A 13,357-nucleotide genomic window follows, 5' to 3' on the forward strand; every position below is an offset into this window, starting at 1 on the left:
TTTTTTTTTATGTATTTGGATCGTATCACATATTAATTGAAGAATTGTTTTAATTGTCTGTCAAATTATACGTATCATTACGCTGTAAATTCGTATGTTCTTATTGTCGAATTATTTTTGTTATTCTCTCTATTTTATTGTTTTTTTTTTTTTTTAATTATCATTAATATTGATTACGAATATCATTGATAATTATAACGCGATGGGTCTTAAAATTTCTCATTAAAATTATTTCAATATCGAGATATATGATATAATGTACGTATACGTAAAACTACCTTCGAAACAATTTTGATATATACCCATTGCTTTTATAACAAAAATTTCATTGGTAATTAAAAAGTAATTATTCATAACATTTCTCGTTACGATTAATTCAATACAGAGAAGTGTATACGCTAAATTTTATATATTGTTTCCCAATTGAATTGATATTTTTAAATTTTATGTTATATTAAATTTATGTCATATTATGTTATAAAAATTGAAGAAAATTAACGTAAGTAGAGTTCGAAGAAATGAAAAATAATTTTTTCTTTTTCTTTTTTTTTTTTTTTTTTTTATAAGCTAACAACGATATTTCAATTTAATAATGGAATAAACAAAAAATTGTAGAAATTCTTTATTTTCTTCTGGAATATTTGCATCTTTTGTTACGCATTGCAAGCTTTGAAAACGATATCCAAACATTCCAAAAGGACGAATATGTCCATCCTCAATACGAATACCCATGTTAAATTCTACTCGGAAGCTTCCCGCGTGTTCTCGTCTCCTTGGAAGCAGCCTCGAGCTTGGGATGCCATGCATCTCAACGTCGGAAGTCGGCGACTGTGCTTTGAGGGTGCCGAGTGCCGTACTCGACGTGTGTCATACGGCGCCCTTCCATCACTGGCGTAACATTCACCCAAAAACATTTTTTTATATTCTCTATAACCATTTAAATTATTTAGTAAAATGAGATTAATGATTTAAAAAAAATCCGATCTTATACATGTTCATTGATCCGCGATTAAAATTCGATTAAGAATATCTATACATTTTCATTACGATTATTATCATATAAAATAGTATCTGATTATATGAAATCGAAAGAGAGAGAGAGAGAGAGAGAGAGAGAGAGAGAGAGAGAGAGAGAGAGAGAGAAATAATTACTTCTATAAAAATTATATAAATATTTATTACCGATAGATATCGATTTTTACAAATAAAAAGTGATCAAATTTATTGAAAAAAAAAGAAAAAGAAAAAAGAGAAAAAAGCGAGATCCACAAAGACGAGTTAATAAAATTTTGAAGGAAAAAATAATAAATGTTTACAGTTCAAAAAAAAGAAAGGATTGAACTACAAACGAAAAAAGAAGAAAAAAAAAAAGAGAGAAAAAAGAGGAAAAAAAGAAGGAACCGCGCCAATGTGCATAGGAAGGTGCCAGGGGGTTGGCGCCCTCCTTTTCTCTTCTCGAAGGCTTTCTCAACAGTCGAGGTACTCCGTTGGTGAGGAGGAAAACGCGGAAAGGCGCGGGAGTCGCGCCCTGTTCGCGACTTTGATCGCCACTCAAACATTTTCGCTAGCAACCCGGTGCAATTCCTGGCACCGGCGACGCCCGTTACACGAACCTATAGGAGGGAGTACTTGCCAACAGCTTGGCGACTAATTACAGCTCGGATCAAAGATTTCATCACCGACGGTCCTACCCCTTACTCTCTCTCTCTCTCTCTCACACTCACTCACTCACTCTCTCTCTCTCTTTTTTTCTTTCTCTTTTTCTCTTTTTCTTACTCATTCATTCTCTCTCCGTCTTTCTCTCTTTCTCTCTCTCTCTATCTCACTCTCCGACTTTTCTCTTCAACAGCAACGCTCACGACTTTTTTACTTTGCGCTTTTCCGTTTCGATCGAATCGAATGAAATTTCTTTTTTCTTCCTTTCCCCCCCCCCTCCTTTCTTTCCTTTTCTTTTCTTCTTCTCTTCTTTTTTTCTTCAAAATATTCGAGAATTACTCGAGTGAATCTTTTCTTTAATTAAGAACATTCTTTTCTTCTAACGTTTCTTTCTTTCTTTCTTTTTTTTTTTTTTTTTTTTTGTATATTTTCTATTGCACAGAAAAATCAGACAATTCGAAAGACTAAAGCTGTCTCACGGATGTGAGTTTCGTATTAGAATACATAATCGCAAATTTTCTAGTCGCTACTAATAAATAGTAGATATCAAATAAACGATTACATTATTTTATTAAACCACGAATGTAGACAGCGTTGTTATCTCGTTAAGTGTCACGGAAAATTAACGATAACGATACTTTCGAAGACTCGTAGTTGCAGCCAGGGTAACAGTATACGAAATTAAAAAAAAAAAAGAAAAAGAAAAAGTGGAAAATTTCGATCGGTCACCATTATTCGTTCCCTCCTTTTTCATTGAATTTTCTTACGATCGATAATAATGTAGTCGATGGTTTCCACATCGAATGGTCGAGACTTTCAGGACCGAATAGTTTGAAACGTCGGAGCATTTGCAAAGGGAAACCTGTCAGACGAATAAGAAAGAGGATGCACAATGTCGCCCCGTTTTGACAGCAAACCTAGTATGGAAACGTCAAAGGAGAATTTTTTTTATCCCAATTTTTTTCATCCCTCAACCTCCACCCCCTAAACCCACTACTACTGAAATTCTTTTTTTCCCAAATCCTTTTCTTTTTCCTCGATTCGCTTCGATCCACGTCACTGACGAACGTGTTCTGGATATCACGTTTTCTCTCTCAACGTCTTATATTAGAAATAGAAACACGAAGGTTCTTTTAAACACAGCTTCTTCCATCTATCCTCTCCTTTTCTTCGTTCTAAACTATCTAAAAAAAGATAGAAAGGAAGGGAAGACGGCACGTTGAGAAACGGGTAGACGAGGAACGGGGTAAAAAAGGAGGGAGAGGGGTTGCGTAACACCCTTGGGAAATTTCGAATTCTCGATGCAACTTATCTAGCAATCTTCTCTCTGTCTCTCTCTCTCTCTCTCTCTCTCTCTCTCTCTCTCTCTCTCTCTCTCTCTCTCTCTCTCTCTTCCTCTATTTCTTTTCCCTATTGGAAAATTACACAGACTCTTTGAGACACCTTTGAATGCTTTAGTTTCGTTTAGACTCCAACGTTTTAACGAGAAAATATCTCGCGTACGATAAAAATCGTTCTAACTTATACGTTCTCATTCTTACTCGAACCCATGGGAAAATATTATAAAGTAATTCTGCTACGGTTCGTGAAAAGGGTTTTGGATGGGAGATGGGTGATGGAGAAAAAAAAACGATGGAATAAAAAATAGAAAAAGAAATAAAGAATAGTAAAAACAGAAAGAAAGAGAGAAAGGAAGAAAGAAGGAAAGAAATACAAGGAAAGAAAGAAGAAGAAGAAGAAGAAGACATGCCGCGTAGTTTCCATTTAGAAAATAGCACATGTACGTAGGTAGATATACATGTATTCGTATGTATGTAGTTAGACAACTAACTCTTTGACTTCGTTGTGAACGTTTCGTAAAATTTGTCCAAGCCAAGGAGTGTTTGCCGATCGAAGGAAGAAACGTGCTCCTCTCTCGCTCGAGTTTCTTCAAATCTACTAAGAGTCGCTCCCCTTTGTCGGCTAGCAAATGCTTTTCGGTTTCTACGTGCTAACGAGAAAATTCTACGACGACGACGACGACGACGACGACGACGACGACGACGACTACGTCGACTACGTCGACAACGACGAAGACGATAGAAAGAGAGTGAGAAAGATAGAAGAATAAGAGAGAAGGAGAAAGAGAGAGAGATAAAGAGAGAAGGGAAAGGAAAGTGCCTTTCGCGGAACATCTTCTGTAGTAGCAGGCGTACTCGTGAAAAGTAACTTCCGCGTGCTCGTTGAAGCCTTGCCGAGGGTTTTTATTACCCACTGTCCCTTTATACCTCGAAGTGTGCGTACGTTATAGCGGCACACTCGACGTTCTTTTGTTGACAAAGAGTTTTCGGATAAACCTTGTGGCTCCCACTCGTTCATCCCCCTTATACGTTCCTCTGTCCTCTTCGCAAGGGAAAAAAAAGAAAAGGAAGAAAAAAGGGAAAGAGATGAGAGAGAAAGAGATAGAACTTGTGCACGGGGCAGCTACGTATCGGCATGTATGAATATACGTATGTATCTATCTATGTATGTATGTATGTATGTATGTATGTATGTATGTATGTATGTATGTATTGTACGCGCGCGCGCGCGTGTGTGTGTGTGTGTAAAGGAAATAGAGAGATAGAGAGAGAGAGAACGCGTCTCAAACCAAAATCGTAATTGGATTCGAAGAGGATAGAAAGAGCTAGTACGAGTGAAAGAGAAAGAAAGACACAGAGATGAAGATAGAGAGAGAGAGAGAGAGAGAGAGAGAGAGAGAGAGAGAGAGAGAGTTCTCTTTGCCTTCTTTGGCCGACCCCGGCGATGTCACAAAGTATAATACGAACTAATTACCCTGTCGTCGTCAAAGCTGCACTCGACTACCACTCCGGGACAATGAGTGGGCACTTTCGCAATGTTTTCTGCATACACGGCATCGACTCGCAAAGGCTCACGAGAGATACCGAACGTGAGAGAAGAGCCTGCAGGCTTGTAGAGAGAAAGATAGAGATAGATAGATATAGAAAGAGAAAGAGAGAGAGAGAGAGAGAAAGAGAGAGAGAAGCGAAGGAATATCATTTTTTAACCCTATATTCGAAAAAAAGGGAAAAAAAAAGAAAGAAAGAAAGAACAGAAAGAAAAAAAAAGATCGAACAATATCTGAAACACCCCCGAAGTCTCTACTTTCCACTGACAAAAAATTTACTTGACAAAGAATTCGAAGAAAAATCGAAGATTCGTTTGATACGACTCGATCGAGAAAGATTGTTGATGCTAGTGATGGGGATGGAGGAGAGTGGTTGTTACGGGGGTAGCAGAGAGAAGAAGGGTCGAGTTAAAAGGGGTAGCAAAGGAACGCGAATTGTGTTTTTCGATCGATCGTTGGAATAAGAACCTTTGGAGGAGGAAGAAGAAGAAAAAGAAGAAGGTTGAGGAGGAGGAGGAGGAGGAGGAGAAGGAAGAAGAACAAGAAAAGAAGGAGAAGGTAGGGAAAAAGAGAAAGAGAAGAAGAATAAGAAAGAGAAAGACAAGAAGAAAAAGAAGAAAAACTCTGAAGAGTGGATGCCACAAAGCTTCCGCAACGGTGCTTCGTTTCTTTCTGACAAAGACAGGGAAAGAGATAAAGAAATATATATAGAAAGAAAGAGAAGAAGAAGAAAGAAGGGGTGGGATAAATCAAAGCAGGTACCATCCAGGCACGATGACCATCGTGCGAATCTCCGAGGGAAAAATACTGTAATTAGCCTCTTGGCTTCCCCCACTCTAACCGCTCTCTCTCTTTCTCTCTCTCTCTCTCTCTCTCTTTCTCTGTTTGTCTCTGTCTGTGTCTCTTCTCTCGCTCTCTCTGTTTCTCTCTCGCTCTCTTTCGAAGCTCTTCTTATTCACAAAGCAGAAGCACGTTCGACGACATTAGCTTCGTCTCTTTCTTTTCGTAAGGGGGTGGAGAATCAGGACCTTAGAGGGGGTAGCAAGCTTTCGACGACGCCATACGCGTTCGGTCCCCCTATACCCGTTCATCGTAGCTATGAGAATGAGAGTAAGAGAGAGAAAGAGAGAGAGAGAGAGAGAGAGAGAGGGAAAGGGTGGACTCGTGTACAGCGAGGAAACTTCAAAGCTCCCGAAACGATTGTTCGGCAACGCTCCCGCGTGTACCTCGAGAGCATCGGGGCGTTTCGAGGGGGTGGGGGTGGAGATGGAACAGAGGGGGTAGAGAGAAGAGGAGTGGTAAAGTACCCACGAATATACACCTACCCCTTTGATTACCTCGACGCTAGTACTCTCTCTCTCTCTCTCTCTCTCTCTTTTCTTTCTCTTCTTCGTCTTTCTTTCTTTTTCTCCTTCTTCGGTCTTCGAGAAAGAGAGAGAGAAAGTGCATGTATGCACTCTTTCTATTTAGATATGTGTAAAAGGGTGGACGAGAACCCTGACGTCGACCAAGAGAGAAAAAGAAAGAAAGAGAGAGAGATGAAGAAGAACAAGATGCTCCACACGATGGATGATGCATCACTGAGAAGCAGCATCCAGCAAGGAGTTTTTCGAATGTATGTGTGTACGTATCTGTGTATATGTACGTACACATATATAGATATATAGATATGCGTGCAGAGAAACTCGTCTGTCCTATGAACGAGGCGCCGTGCGGCATAACGAAAAAGGTTCGTTAATTTTACGAGTTCTCGTTTTGACCCTTTGCTTTGAGAGGCGATACACCTCACAGGGGAAAAAAGAGACAGAGAGAGAGAGAGAGAGAGAGAGAAAGAGATAGAAAAAGATAGAAAGAAAAAGAGAAGATTAGTTATACGGTAATAATTAATGTTCTGATTAATGTCTTTAGATACACGTATGTATATCAAATAAAAACCCGATAAGATTTTCTATATGCCAATAATTAATGTCCTAATTAATTTCTTTAAGTAGATACATTGTCAATTACCCGATAAGATTTTCTATAGGATGAATAATAATCTTCTTATAATTATCAACAAATTTTAAACCTATGATCCGATTTATTATGACTTCATATCGATCTTGTACAGATACTATTGAAATTGTTTTAGAAGACTTTATATAAACCTTATCTTCTTCTTCTTTCCTATTGTCTCTCGCATAACAAATAACGATACTATGAAAATATTAAAAGTAAGAAATTAAATCGTTTACGATAATGGAAGATAATAGACGTAACGATGATAATTCCATTGGTTGTCGAATCTAGAGAATCAAGTCTATCCAATAGGAGTCGGTTATCCTATAGGAGAAGCGAACGCTCGATACACCTATTTCCTATTGCTGGAATAGCTGTTCCCTACGACTATCAATGGCTAGGCACAAGCGGTATTCACCGGAACGTTCACCGAACGCAGTGCTTATCTCGATGCATTGTCTAACTGCGAGTGCAACGGCAGTGGCGTTCGTGTTGCATCCAGGGTTTGCGTCGTACATTCTCTCTCCTCTCTCTCTCTCTCTCTCTCTCTCTCTCTCTCTCTCTCTCTCTCTCTCTCTTTCTCTCTCACTCACTCTCACTCTCACTCTTGTTACTATATAGACCGATGTCTGGAGTTGTTCCCATTGTACCAAGAGTCGCAGCTCGGACGTTTCCCATCCGGTCGTATGCATATATATGCTATACTACCCCCTACATCGCGAGACGATGACTACGAGGATAAAGAGAAAGACAGAAACATAGAAAGAGAGAGAGAGAGAGAGAGAGAGAGAGAGGAGGGAGAGTGGGAGAAAAAAAAAGGAAAAAAAAAAAGACCGTCAAGTGCATCGTTTTTAAGCCACTTCGATGTCCGTGTATCGATAGAAATATAGAACGACTGACACTTGACAACGTCTATTATTACTAACCACTGTGAAAAGTTAGTATTAGTGTTCGCGATAGTAGTTTTTATAGCTTTCCAATCTTCCCTTTTCGATCCACGTGTCTCCTGCTCTTTTCATGTTCGTTCCTTCTCATCTACGACGTATATTTCTATATACGGTTAGTCGTATTGTGTAATTCTAATCTAACCATAAATTGTTACGTATACTTATCAAATATATTTATGATTTATCTCTCGATAAATTATCTTTAAGAAGATAGTCATTCGGATTAATCGGATTTTATTTATCGCATGAAGTATTTTCAAATAATTTATCCAAGAATTGATTTTTATAATCGACGTTTTGTTACTGTAACGCTGATCAAAATATTCGATGCAATTATCGATACAGTTTATTTTTATAAAGAATATTTATGAATTAATTGAAATAATAATACGTACGTATCGGTTATCGATTAAATAAAAATTCAAGATTGATAACTATTATCGTTTTGTTATAAATATTTAATAAGAATTAAAGAACATTTTTACTTTTTCGTCGTACTTCTACTTCTCGTCGTAGCCTCGATCGTTCGTGTTCGGTTAAAAAGGGTACAATAAAAGGTTGAACATTCGAGTAGTCTGACGATTCATAAATAAAACGTGCTAAGCCATTCTCTCTTGAATGTTATTTTTACTTTTTCTTTTTCTTTTTTTTTTTTTTCTTCGTCGCGTGATTCAGTGGTTCTTGAGTGTACCGATACTCACGAGAAAAAGTGGTACGTCGAACGATATAATTCATTTGATATCGGGGACTTAGAAACGTCACTTGGGTCGCACCCTTGCTATCGGTGAAAATTACGAGCATCATTAGCATTAGTCGTGGTAACTTAGTAGTATACTTCTTTTACATCTCCTTTCTCACTGTCTTTTTCTCTCTTTCTCTTTCTCTCTCTCTCTCTTTCTCTCTTTTTCTATCTATTTATCTATCTATCTCTCTTTCTTTTTTACACACGTTACGTTAAAAAATAGAAGTCACGAGTTTTCGATCGAGATCACTCGATGATACGGTTTTATTTTCAACAATGTTCCCTCGAAATTACTAACTAAAATTATTCATGTATATCATTTAACATATTGGATTTAAATTAATCACAACTTTAATTTGACATAAATAATGTTGTAATATTGAATAATAAAACTTAACGTTATTATCTAGATCATTAAATATATATATATATATATTTTTTTTTTAACTTGCAAAATCACTTTCATTTCGATATTATTTCATTTATCATGATATTTGGATTAGTATTATAAATCTTTTACTTCACGCGCACACACATACACATATATTTATACGAACGTACACGTTGCAATGACATATAGATAAGATATAATCGATCGTACAGTGATATTTGTAAAAGATCGAGAACGATAAGAACGTGAGAAAAAATTACTATGTCGTAAATAAGGTAGTCGTCGTTATACCGGAAGAAAAAAGTTGTAACACGGATAATAATAAAAGAAAAGAAAAAGAAAAAAGGGTTTAAAGAGAAACAGTCAGTCGGTGGGTACGTACGAAAAATGAACCTCTTCTTCTTGAGAATGTTTAATAGCCCGAGCGAAGAGCGCTGATTAACTCCCCGCGCAAGAAAGGGCCGCATAAATGTATACATAAGCGGGCATAGCCGAGCTAGGGCCGATAACGAGCGGATGGAAATTAATTAAACGTTTCGCGCAAATTTAATTTCGTTCTCGCGTAAACCGGTGCGCTAACCGGTTATTCCCGTGGCTTATTTCGCACATTGCGAGACTTTATTGTTTTCCATAAGCCAAAAGCGAATGTAGAAGGAGTTAACTTGAGCGACGTGAGTTATCTGTAAAAAAAGAAAAGAAAGAAAGAAAAAGAAAAACATATTTCTTATATAAACGATCTATTTATAAGGCAGAAATAGAGAGATTAAATTTCTTCTAAAAAGAAATTTTTAAAAAATTGAAATTCCCCTTAGGAATGTTTCTCAATTTCGTTTTATGTTGTATTAGTGTGTATGCGTATAGTGTAAGATCGCAAACACGAAGATGCTTTTTCGTATCGCTATCACGACGATGTTCTCTCGAGTGTTCTCTCTCTCTCTCTCTCTTTCTCTATCTCTCTCAACTCGAATTATTAATATCTTAATTACATACGACTCGTTCTTGCGAGGTCGTCTGGTCCTAGAACTCGAGAAAGATTTAGCCACTTCTTATTCTTTTTCTCTTCTCATTCGATTCTCGTCACGTCGACTTAACGTGTCTAAGATATACATACTTATGTAGGAAAATGGCGACCACGACTTTTAAACGAGATCGACTTCGAATATCGGGCCGATGAACTTTGAACTCCAAACATTAAATTTATCAGGATTTATTCGAAACGTTTCGCTATTTAGGTATATGTCCTGATACGTTTTACATGTCGCGCTACGTCGGTAACCATATTAATCGAAATTTGTGGCGACCGTATTCGGAGGTTATCCGCTAATTATTCGTAGAATCAATCAAACGAGTCGACAGGACGATCGCTGATAAAATATTCGTTGTAATATTCCGTCGAAAGCAACGATGACTATCCCTCTAACACCCCATATCCATCCACTTCTCTCCCCCACCTATGTCGTTTTACATCGTCGAATTTTAACGTGTAAAATTCGAATTTAGGATGGTTCCCGATCACGTTAATTTCACGTTTCCACGAACGCTTACACTCGGAAGAATTAATTGTTATGGATGTTTAATATTTTCTGTTAAACTCTAATTTGAATTTTAATTACGTTTTATAATCCTTACAAAATATAATGTTCGTAAAATGAGAGAGAAAGAAAGAAAGAGAGAGAGAGAGAGAGAGAGAAAGAGAGAAAGGAACAAACAGAGATTAATAGAACGGAAGATGAATTCAGAGGCGCATAAACAGCCATAACGAATCCAGGTGAATCGTCGTTAATTACGACGCGTGATAAGCCCGACGCCTTTTGTCGGCCAACGACAAACATTTTTTCAGCCTTCTATAATTCAGCCGGTCTCAAACATTTACTCAACGAAGTGGTGCTTTCCACGCGGCACTTCCTTTTACTTACTATCGCACCAATGAATTGTGATCAAGAATAGAAAAGAAAAATTCTCCTTGATTTGCTTAACCTTAATATCAATTCTTACATTATTATCCACATTATCATACTCTTATCTCATAAAACTGCATTTTATTACCGATTAATGATAAGAAATATCTACCGGATAAATACATATATTTATAATTTATTCCCAATTATTTATGATATAAGAAGGATCACGTTCAGACATTCAGTATTTGAAAAAAAAAAAGAAAAGAGAAAGAAGGAAGAAAGCGAAAAGAAAAAAAAGGAAAGTAATTTTACAAAAAGTTCATATCTTAAAAGACTTTCTATGCGATAAAATCTCAAATCTCGTGGCCGACGTAACGAGAGAAAAAGATACAAGATAAAAGATAAAAGATAGAGAGACACAGAGAGATAGAAAACAGAATAGAACAAAAAAAAAAAGAAAAGAAAAAAGAAAAGAAAAGGTAAAAAAAAAAAAAAGAAAAAAAGACAGGAAAGTAGATTTGCGTTGAGGAAGGTCGGAAGTCGCATTAGATCGATCACGAGGATACAAGAACGAAGGGCCGAAGGGCAAAAGAGCGTAAAAAAGGGTGAGCTTGGTGTCTTACGCACATACACACACACACACACACACACACACACACACACACAGAAATACATACATACATCCGCGAGCATACTCTTCCGAATGATCTCGAGGGCTGACCATGCTCTCGTGAAAACGAACAAACGCAAGGTAGAAAATAAGGAGGTGGAGAAACTAAAGGAACCGGAGAAAGAAGAGGATGAGGATTAGATGGAGTAAGAGGAAGAGGAGAAGGAGGAGGAGGAGGAGGAGTAACAGGAGAAAGAGGAGGAAGAGGAAAAGGAAGAGGACAGAAACGAAGCAAACGCGACGAACGTAGGACGCTTGCGCGCGCGTTGACGCGCCAGCTGTCGCTTCAGCGTCGATAAAAGCGTGAGTCCATCGACGGAGCGTGCATTTCTCGTGCGCCTGTAGTACTGGCAACCCGGCTAACGCGAAACGTCCTTTACATTTCCCCATTTAAATACGGAATCGTGCTCGTACATTACTACTAATAATTTTATTGAACGATAGAAAAAACGTGGACGACGACGATACGACGTTGACGAGGAGGAAAATAACGACGGGAAAATTCCAAATCTTTTCTTTTTCCTTTTCTTTTTTTTTTTTTTTTTTCTTTTCGTCTTTCACGTGTCGTTTTTTCGTGTCTCCAGATCATACGACTTCGGATTAAACAAAAAGTAACGGAAAATAAACATTTTTTGAATATTTATTAAAGACGATAATAATTAATCGTGTGTTATCAGTGCATCGCTAATGTGTTTTCTTTTTTTTTTCCTCTTGAGTGAATAAAAAGAAAAGTAAGGAATAGAAAAAAGGGAAGGAATAAATGGTGAAACGAGAGGGAGAGAAATGACACGGTGTGATCGTGCCGAGTGGTGAATTCGTTTAAGATCGAGATCGTGATCAATCGTAACGGAATAGAACGACAGATAGACTTTATCGAATCTCTCTTTATCCCTCTCTCTTTTTCTCTTTCTCTTTCTCTTTCTCTTTCTCTCCCTCTCTCTTTTTCTGTATATCTATCTCTATTTTGAAAAAACGAGAGAGATAGACGAAGAAGAGATTGATAAAAGTGCATGCGGAAGATCTTGTCTCTTTGATCGAAGCAGGACTATGCTCGAGGATCATCGTTAACGAGATATCACGATTGATAACCTGATGAATCAGGTAAGAGACAGAGAGAAGATTAACTAGAATTCTAGTTAATTAATCCTAATCGTCGATTAATTTCTTTTCCCAAAAAAACATAATCGGACTGATCCGTTGAGTGTTAATGATATAATTCGAAGAGTATATATTAAATTCGAAAACAAATTTATATATATATATATATACATACATATAATTCGGAGAAATAGAAGTACGAGAATAATACATAGAAGTGTATTAGTGTATTAGTACGATGGTGTATGAGTGTATTAGTACGATGGTGTATTATCAAAATGATACGTCGAAAAGTATCGTAAAAAAAAAATAAAAGAAAAAAAAGGGTGTTGGAAGAAATAGAAGAGAGAAGGAGATAGAAAAAGATAGGAAGATCATAGGCCGCGATTATTAAAAGTCAGTGATACGTGAATCTACGAAGACGAAAAGTTTCTTTAATTTAAGAAACCGAAGTAATCCGCGAACAGAGAAGAAGAACCTAGACGCTTTTATTTCATTTTATTTTATTTTGTATTCCGCTTTTTCTTTTCTGTTCTTTCTTTCTTTTTTCTACACACTCTTTCTCTCCCTCTTTCTCTCTTTCTCTGTCTCTTCGTAATTGCGTCGATTAACAGGGACAATGAAGGTGACGCGATATTAATGATAATAGAACGAACGGGGGTAGATGAAACATCGACGAGACGTCGAGTCGCCTCGAATATTAATGTGGTTGACATGCGAATACACTGTCTATATATGTATAATATATATTATATGTATACATAATATATATATATATAGAATATATATACATATATATATATATATATATATATATATCGGCGGGGCGTCGTTATTCAACGATCGCTTAACTTATGCACGATACAAAAGAGTCCATTAACGCGCAGCGAGAGGCTCGCTTTGAGTCTCGTGGATATTTTTCTGAAAATTTGTGCGTCCTGAATCAGCAACGGCAGCTAGCAACGGCACGTCGGCTTGGTTGGGTATTCAGAGTACAAACGTTGAATAGAAGAGTAGAGGTATACAAAAAGAGAAAGAGTACGAAAGTGAAGGAAAAAGTGTGTGTG

At 37.2% G+C, this 13,357-nt stretch overlaps 1 protein-coding gene across 3 annotated transcripts in view; it reads left to right on the forward strand.

Moving 5' to 3' along the window:
• The window catches only part of LOC122634239 (frizzled-2-like), a 132,056-nt gene that overhangs the window by 38,276 nt on the left and 80,423 nt on the right, over positions 1–13,357 (forward strand). Inside the window, exon 1 of one of the 3 annotated variants that reach the window (XM_043822972.1) lies at positions 11,925–12,293. The exons of the other annotated variants lie outside the window; for them this stretch is intronic. The gene's annotated coding sequence lies outside the window, so the exon portion shown is untranslated. Of the gene's footprint in view, positions 1–11,924; positions 12,294–13,357 lie in introns of those variants that run through there. 3 annotated transcript variants of the gene reach the window in all.

This window comes from Vespula pensylvanica, chromosome 14 (genome assembly GCF_014466175.1).
Source record: "Vespula pensylvanica isolate Volc-1 chromosome 14, ASM1446617v1, whole genome shotgun sequence".
Classification (NCBI taxonomy): Eukaryota; Metazoa; Arthropoda; class Insecta; order Hymenoptera; family Vespidae; genus Vespula; species Vespula pensylvanica.